The following is an 8,657-nucleotide window of genomic DNA, read 5'->3' on the forward strand; positions in this document are numbered from 1 at the left end:
GGGACCCAAAGGTGAGGAGTCACACTGAGTCTCAGGTGTCTGGAAAGGGCAGGCAGCTCCTTGAGGGAATGATTTCCAAGAGCCTTTGAAATTCCCGGAACCTCAGAAGCCCTTCCCCTCCATCCTTCTAGAGTGTGCCATTCAAGCTGTGCGACCCTAGGTAAAGTCCCTCTCCCTCTCTGAGCCTCAATCATCTTCCTCTGTAAAAGAAGGGGGCTGGATTAGATGACCTTAGGAAGCCTTCCAGCTCTGACAGTCTGTGGCTCTGAGTCACACTTACAACACAGGGACCCCTGGGAGAAAGTCACCGGGGACTGTCATTCACATTCAATGAAACTGATAACATCCTTTCTTGAGAGGACGTTTGATGGAGGTTACTTGCCCAGGGTCACACAGCTAGTAAGTATCAAGTGTCTGAGGTTGGATTCGAACTCAGGTCCTCTTGACCCCAGGGCCAGTGCTCTATGCACCACACCACCTAGCTGCCCCCAATGGGGAGGGGATTGGTAATGGAGCATTGAATGTCCTTTTCAGGAATGGGAGCAGACTTGGGAAAAAGACAGAGAAAGAAACTGAAAACTGTAGAAAGCCAAATTTTCATTTTCCCACACTCTGGGAAGTTCTTTTCAATTCTGGAACCCACCTCTATGGCCAGGCCAGCAGGCTAAAATGTGCCTCCTAACAATAGCTAACCTTTATCTCCTTTGGGTCCTCCAACTGGGAAGTAGGTACTATTGTTATCCCCATATTAAAAATATGGAAACTCAAGCCAACAGAGACTGGGTGACTGGCCCAGGGTCAGACAACAAGAGTCTGATGTAGGATGTACAATCCCATCTTCCTGACCCCAAGTCCAGCGCTCTGTCCATTACACCACCTATCGCCATACAAAATGCTGGGTTTTCCCTTGGGTGAATTTTGGCCTTTTTATCTCTTGTTGTTACCAGTATTTAGGCTTATCCTAAGTCTAGTATCATACACTCATAGGGTGTCAGATCTGGAAAGTACCTTATGGATCATCTACTCTAAACTTTTCATTTTACAAATAAGGAAACTGAGACCTAGAGAGGAGGGGGTACTTGACTAAGTTTACATAATAAAGTTCCTAATAATCAGGATACTGTCAATGAATAACTAATTGAATAATTGGTTTAATATTTGAATATTATTCAAGTTTTCAAAAAATTATTCAAATAATTGATTGTTCCAATGAGTAATCCAATTCTATTTCCCCTTTGGAGAGGTCTTCAAACAAAAGTTAGATGACCATTCTTTGGAGATCATAGGATCGTAGATTTAAAGCCGGAGTGAACCTTAGAGGTCACTGAGTCCAATGCCTTCACTTTATAGTTGAGGAGGCTGTTGCCCAAAGAAGGGAAAGAACCTACCTGAGGTCACTCCAAGTAAGTGGAAGATCTGAGCTTTGAACCCAGGTCCTATGACTCCAAATACCATACCCACCCTACTGTGTTATAGAAGGGATTTCAGCACAGGGATGGAATGAACTAGATGGCTTCTAAGCTCCCTTTCATTTCCTAGGATCTGTGTTTCTGCACTAGAAGAGCCAATACTGGAAGCCGAGCCTCCTGGGTTCCCCCTGAGCCCCTGCCTTATATCATTTGCTTATTGGTTTATTTTTTAATGCTGCTACCATCTTAAGTCCACAAGGCTTCCTTGACTCCAAAACAAAGGACTAACTGATGTTCTTTCCTGGTTTCAAGCATGGCCCCTGATGTCAGCCCTCCCACCAGTTTCTGTTTTCAGGCACCACAGTTCTCAGCCCTCTCAGCACTGGGTGACTGGAAGCCAGACCTTTGCCAGCCAGGCTTCCAGCTCTCCCCATTTCCCACTTCCCTTTGTTTTCAGGTTTATGACAATTCCTCAGGCACCTCTAGATTCTCAGGAAAGTAGTCCTAAGTTTGTAAGATAACAGTACTGTAGGAATACAATAATAATACAGGCATTTTCTACCCCCACTATGAAAAGGTTTGTTCCATCGCACAGACAACCATCATGCCTGACCTTGGGCTGAACACCGGCAGCATTGGCAGAGATGGCCCAAGAAGGTGACTGGAAATTACAGTCCCACCTTTCTCTCTTTACTCAGATGCCTAATATAGCAAAAGGGAAGTATTTCTCCAGGTTTATCCTCCCTTGCTAGCATTCCTGAGATCCCAGAAGGCAGGGCTTCCATGAAGTGGCAGGAAATTCCAAAGATGAAGGAAATGATCCCAAACCAAAGGGTTGTGATTCTTAGGGCTCCTCTCTTAGTGACAACTGACATTGAGGAAGGAAGGGGAGAAAGGGAGGAAAGGGAAGAAAGAGAAGAGAAGAGAGGGAGGAAAGGGAGGGAAAGAAGAGAGCATTTATTAACTCCCTACCCTGAAGGGGCTTATATTCTAATAAGAGAACACAACATATAAAGAAAAGGGGGGAGGGGAGGGCAGATGTAGAGATGCATGATTCCCTGCATGGCCTCTGGTGAGGAGCAGGAAGGGCTGAGGAGGAGTCCTGGCGTAAGTGTTACTAATAAGGAAGCCAGAGGGGCTGAGCTGGGAGGACAGGAAGGCAGCAGCTGCAAGCAGTAGCTTGGACAGAGGCACCATTTTCTCTCCCGTGCCTGGGCTGCCTATGGTCGGCACATCAGAAATTAGGAGGGGTGGGGGGGTTTCCTGGTGTTTTATAGGCTAGCCAATTATACTGTGGTTAAAGAAATAGCTGTCTGAAGAAATCCCTAAAATGATACTGTTTTTTAGACAGATGGTGCATCTCTACATTCTAAGTATCAGTCTTCACTCAGATATTGATTCTTTTTCTGAAATTTAAATCTCTGAACTGCGATTGACAGTGACATGAAAGGTGTATGCTCTCAAGAGGCCCCCAAGCTCAGCCAGCGTCTTTGGTGGGACAGAGTTCCTAAGGCATATTACTGCTGCGCATGTCTGGGTCTCACATTCTTCTTTTATGGGGTCATCATTTTGTCTCCCTTCAAAGGAGAACTCAAATTTTTTCTATGACCCACAACTCCAGTAAGTCTGAGAATCTTTACTCAAGCCTGGTTATATCTGCTTCAAGAACAAAACAGCTCCAACACTAGCTGGCCAAGTCAGTTAACTTTGCCTCAGTCTCCCCATTGGTAACTGAGGGTTTTAAAGCTCATTACCTCACAGGGTTGTTATGAGGAAATCCTTTGTAAGTATGGAAGCTATGTAGAAATGTGAGCGATTATGTCTAAGTGTGGAGTCAGGGTCAGCATCTTTTGGTAAGGATTTGAGCTAAGGAAATAGGAAAAAAAAATCCCTCTCCCACCCCTCCCCCCAGCAATCCAAGACTCATCCCAAGGTTGGGATATGGGGGATGTACCTGGTGGACAGGGTCAGTAACATTACTCACAGTCATGGAGAATGTGGGTTCCAATTCTTACCTCTGCTAATTAGTAGCTGTAAGACCTTGAATAAGTCACTGCCCCTCTCTAGGCTTTGGTTTCCTCATCATAAAAGGAGGCTATAGGACTAAATTATATCTAAGCCCCTTCCAATTTTAAATCTTATGACCCCGTGAAACTTCATCTATACATAAACACACACACACACACACACACACACACACACACACACACACACACACATACACACACACCCTGCCAAGAAGTCATTTTGAACACACGGTTTGTTCCAGTCTGGGATAAACATTCCTATCAAATTATTTATTGGGAAGTGCTTGAGAGGACAAAGATCCTGCCCAGCTTGAACACTATCTTCTCCTAGGTGCTGAAAAAACTGTTAAGTTAGGGATCACTTAACAGGTCATTTGCACATTGCCAAGAGATGCAGAGTGAGAGAGTTGTGTGCCCAAGTAAGGAGCCCACCTTGAAGGGGGGTTCAGTGGTCTATGTAAGAGTGAATGACCCCATACAGGCCAGTGTCCATACCCTGCTCGGTGCAGCCTCACCCCAGCCCATCACTATGCCCTGGGACCCAGGGTGAGCAAGATCATGTAGGGTGAGGACCTGGCCTCTACTGCTGCCCATCCCCACCCCCAGCAGAGACCGTGGCACTGAAAAGCTGTAAGATTCTAGTCTCATACAGCAAATTTGAACTGCAGGCTTTGGAGATGTGCGATGAGTTTGCCCAGGAGACACAGGGCGACTCAAAGTAGGGAAGATGATGACATTATAGGCCAGCTTTGCCCAAGTGCCTACTCACTGTGGACGATTGGTAAATGTTAGATGTGCCTCGAGGCAGAGCTTTTCAACCTTGTGTGTAATGACCCCTGTGACCTATGGACCCCTTTTCAGAACTTGTTTTTAAACACATAAAATGAAGTACATAGGATTTTTTTTAAAGTGTACAAAAAATAAAGATGTAATTTTTTTTTCTCTTCTAAGTTCACAGATCCTCCTGAAATCTATTCCCAGCCCATACATCTCAAGGTAAGACCTCCTGCTCCAACATTTTGAACTCTAGGAACAGGAGCTGTGGTCTTGTAACCGTGCCTTTGTCCTGGGAGCAGACAGACCTGGGCTAGGACTCAGTGGCAGCCTCCAAAGTTCTGCTTTGCCCCGACCTCCATGCTCTCCCCAGATCTTTCCTTCTGACCCGTGGGACCAGCCTGGAATGCCCCCAAACTCTGTCCTCAGGGGGAAGCCTCTTCCCTGACTACTCTCATTTCTGGAGAAGCAGAAGACCCAGGGAGTTTCCTGGAGACCCTGGACAGATGCACTCACGACAAGGCCACAAACAAAATAATCAGACGAAACAACAAAGAGCCAGCCCAGAGCCTGGTCAGGGAGAGAGCTCAGGAGGCCAATCCCAGAGGACGATGTGATTCAGAAAGCTTGAACAGCACTAATCAAACACGGCTGATTTTCATCTGGGCTGTAATTAACTTTAACCAAGTGAGCAGCCAGCTGGCCGCCTTTGGGTAGGACTTGCCTGGCAGTCTGATCAGTCTCTTAAAATGGCTCAGACCTCCTGAAGGAAGGGAGAGAGAGGGGGGTAGAGAAATGAGTCCACTGACTTCTCCACTAATGAAAAGGAATGGGATGGCCCCTTCACAGACACAGGTTCCCAAAATTCTAGAGTGAGGAGGAGCCTTAGAACAGGGAATGTCAGAGCTGGGAGGAGCCTTAGAACAGCGGATGTCAGAGCTAGGAGGGAACTTAGAACACAGAATGTCAGAGCTGGGAGGAGGCTTAGAACACAGAATGTCAGAGCTGGCAGGAGCCTTAGAACACAGAATGTCAGAGTTGGAAAGAAACTGATAACACAGAAGTGCTGATAGATTTGAGGGAGCCAGAACAAAGACAATGAAAGAAACCCTCTGAAATCAGTATAAACCTCTTCTCTTCCTTTTTTTTTCCTTCCAAAGTTTGACATCTTTTAAAAAAGCTTCTTACCATGTAGTTTTCTGGCTCCTGGTGAATTCTGGGAGTCAGGCAACAGCCATGATTGAGGTTTCTTTTTTCATTCTTGCCTGACCTTGTTTCTTGTCCCCAGCCTGCTTTTTTCCATCACTGTGTGACCCCGGGCCAGTCACATGGCCTCCCTAGACCTTAGTCTTCTTACCAATGAAGCCATTGGACCCAACAATGTCTGAGATCCCATCCAGCTCTCCATCTATGGGTGTTATGATGAACAGGGATAAACCACCACAGAATTGGCAAAGAAAAGGAAAGAAAGCAAGGCTGAGCATGATCACTAACATCTCCATGGTGCTTCACAGGTACAAACATTTCACATCTATTCTCTCATTTCCTGTTAATAGCTTACATCTCTACACCTCTGTAAGGTCTGCAATGATGACATGCTTCTCCTGCAATGATGCTTTGAGGTTGGTAGTAAAGGGATTATTATTCTCATTTACAGATAAGAAAACCAAGGCTTTATCAGTTGAAATGGTTTCCTTGAAGCAGAGGTTGTTAACCAGAAGACACAGAACCCCCTCCACCACCACCATCAGGGGTCCCTAAATAGATTTCAAGAGTTCTGTGAACTCAGATGGAAGAAAAATAGACATCTTTATTTTCACTAATTTCTAACTAAAATTTAACCTTTCCTTCGATCATTTAAAAACATTATCCTAAGAAGGAGTATAGGCCACAAACAAGGTTAATAACATTTGGCTTCAGGTCGCATGGATTAAAAGTGGTTAAGGTACATTTTGGGGGCTTTTAACTTCAAGGGTAGTATTTGATCCATTTGGGAAGGAAGGAAGAAAGGAAGGAAGGAAGGAAGGAAGGAAGGAAGGAAGGAAGGAAGGAAGGAAGGAAGGCAGGAAGGAAGGAAGGAAGGAGGGAAGGAAGGAAGGAGGGAGGGAAGGAAGGAAGGAGGGAGGGAAGGAAGGAAGGAAGGAGGAAGGAAGGAAGGAGGAGGGAAGGAAGGAAGGAAGGAAGGAAGGAAGGAAGGAAGGAAGGAAGGAAGGAAGGAAGGAAGGAAGGAAGGAAACAGTGAACAGTTTCACTCTAATTCAACAACTATTCAGACTCTATATCCCCAATAACTAGGACCAGATAGAAACCCTTTCTTTTCAGCCTGAATGGACATTAGGTGGCATGTCTGGATCTTACAGAGTTAGTGGGGCAGAATTGGGACTAGAATCCATGCCTCCTCATTCCTTCACCAGGGCTCCCTCTCCCATCATGGGTTCAGATTCTGACTCTGGCATGCACCATAGACCTCTGCTACATGACCTTGGGGAATAGGCTTTCCCCTCTGGGCCTCATTTTCTTCATCTGCTAAGTGGGTGAGTTGGGTTAGTTGGCCATTAAGGACTCTTTCAGCTCTGGCCTTGTGATCCTCCAGACAAGGACACAGATTCCAGAGGGTGAAGTGATTTGCCCAAAGACACAGCTAGGAAGTGGAAGTTGGCTTCACACCAAATCGTTTGACTCCAACCTCAATACTCTTGACATTAAGCCACCAATTCCCCATTTCAGGAGGCCCTATTCAGGAGGGAAGCTTAGTATAGAAGAAAGAGTCCTGACTCTCCAGTCAATTATTGTGGGATTTGGGTGCAGGTGACTTACCCTTTCAGAACTTCCTTTTTCCCATCTGTGAAATGAAGACATTGGACTAGATCCCAAAGACCATTGCCATCTCTTAAATTCTATGACTTACATTTCTAAAATGTTGCAATGCTTTTAAAGTACTTCAAATTCCTAATAGCTCACATTTGTATAATTCCTTAAGGGTTTACAAAGTACTTTCCTCACAACAGGTAGGCAGCAAAAGTATTTTTGTCCCTTTTTTATAGATGAAGAAACTGCAGCGCAGAGAAACTATGACTCTCCCAAGGTCACACAGCTAATGAGTGTCAGGCAATATTTGAACCCAAGTCTGATAACTCAAAACTAGTTTTTCTTATCACTATTACATATCTACCTTCCAATGACTCATTCAATCTTCAGAACACCACAAAGTACGTAGCACAAGTATTATCACTCCTTTACAAGTGAAGAAACTGAAGCAGAAGTGGCTGAGTGGCTCGTCCCGGATCACATAACTAGTAAATGCCCCCAGACCCTAGTGTAATTGTAGTTGGGGCAGCTAGGTGACAAAGTGGATACAGTACTGGGCCTGGAGTCAAGAAAACCTGAGTTCAGGGGCAGCTAGGTGGTGCAGTGGATAGAGCTCTGGCCTTGAAGTCAGGAGGACATGAGTTCAAATCCAGTCTCAGACACATGACACTTACTAGCTGTGTGACCCTGGGCAAGTCACTTAACCTCTAACTGCCTCAGTTTCCTCATCTGTGAAATGAGGATAATAATAGTACCTATCTCTCAAGTTTGTTGTGATGATCAAATGAGATATTTGAAAGTGCTTAGCACCATGCTTGACACAATATGTACCAAATAAATGTTAGCTATTATTATTAGTGAGGTACTTAGATGGCACAGTGGATAGAGTGTTGACTCATCTTCCTGAGTTCAAATCTAGCCTCAGACATTTGTTAGCTATGGGACCCTGGGCAAGTCACTTAATCCTGTTTGCCTCAGTTCCTCATCTGGAAAATGAGCTGGAGAAGGAAATGGCAAACCTCTCCAGTACCTTTGCCAAGAACACCCCAGATGGGGTCACAAAGAGTCAGACATGACTGAAATGACTGAACCAAAAAAAATTATTGATGTTATTTATTATTAATTATTGTTTATCATTATATAGCTTATCATATTATACGATATTATTTTATATTATATTTATTATGTATTATTATTGTATTAGTAGTAGTAGTAATATTAGTATTATTATTACTGAGTGCTAAAACTCAGATGGAAAGAGGAAGTAAACACTTATGGAGCATTTTCTGTGTTCTAGGCACTGTACTTTACTGATGTGGTTTAAGAACACTCAGGATAACCAAATGATTTCCCCATCTTGGGGACAAAAAGGAGGATTAGCAAAAAGAGAGAGAGAGAGAGAGAAACAAGAGAGAGAGAGAGAGAGAGAGAGAAGAGAAGAGAGGAGAGAGAGAGAGAGAGGAGAGAGAGAGAGAGAGAGAAAGGGAGAGAGGAGAGAGAGAGAGGAGGAAGAGAAGGAGGGAGGGAGGAGAGAGAGAGAGAGAGAGGAGAGAGAGAGAGAGAGAGGGAGAGGAGAGAGAGGAGAGAGGGGAGAGAGAGAGGAGAGAGGAGGGAGAGAGAGAGAGAGAGAGAGAGAGAA

The sequence above is a fragment of the Phascolarctos cinereus genome, unplaced genomic scaffold (assembly GCF_003287225.1).
Source record: "Phascolarctos cinereus isolate Bilbo 61053 unplaced genomic scaffold, phaCin_HiC Scaffold_1;HRSCAF=81, whole genome shotgun sequence".
In the NCBI taxonomy this organism is placed as follows: Eukaryota; Metazoa; Chordata; class Mammalia; order Diprotodontia; family Phascolarctidae; genus Phascolarctos; species Phascolarctos cinereus.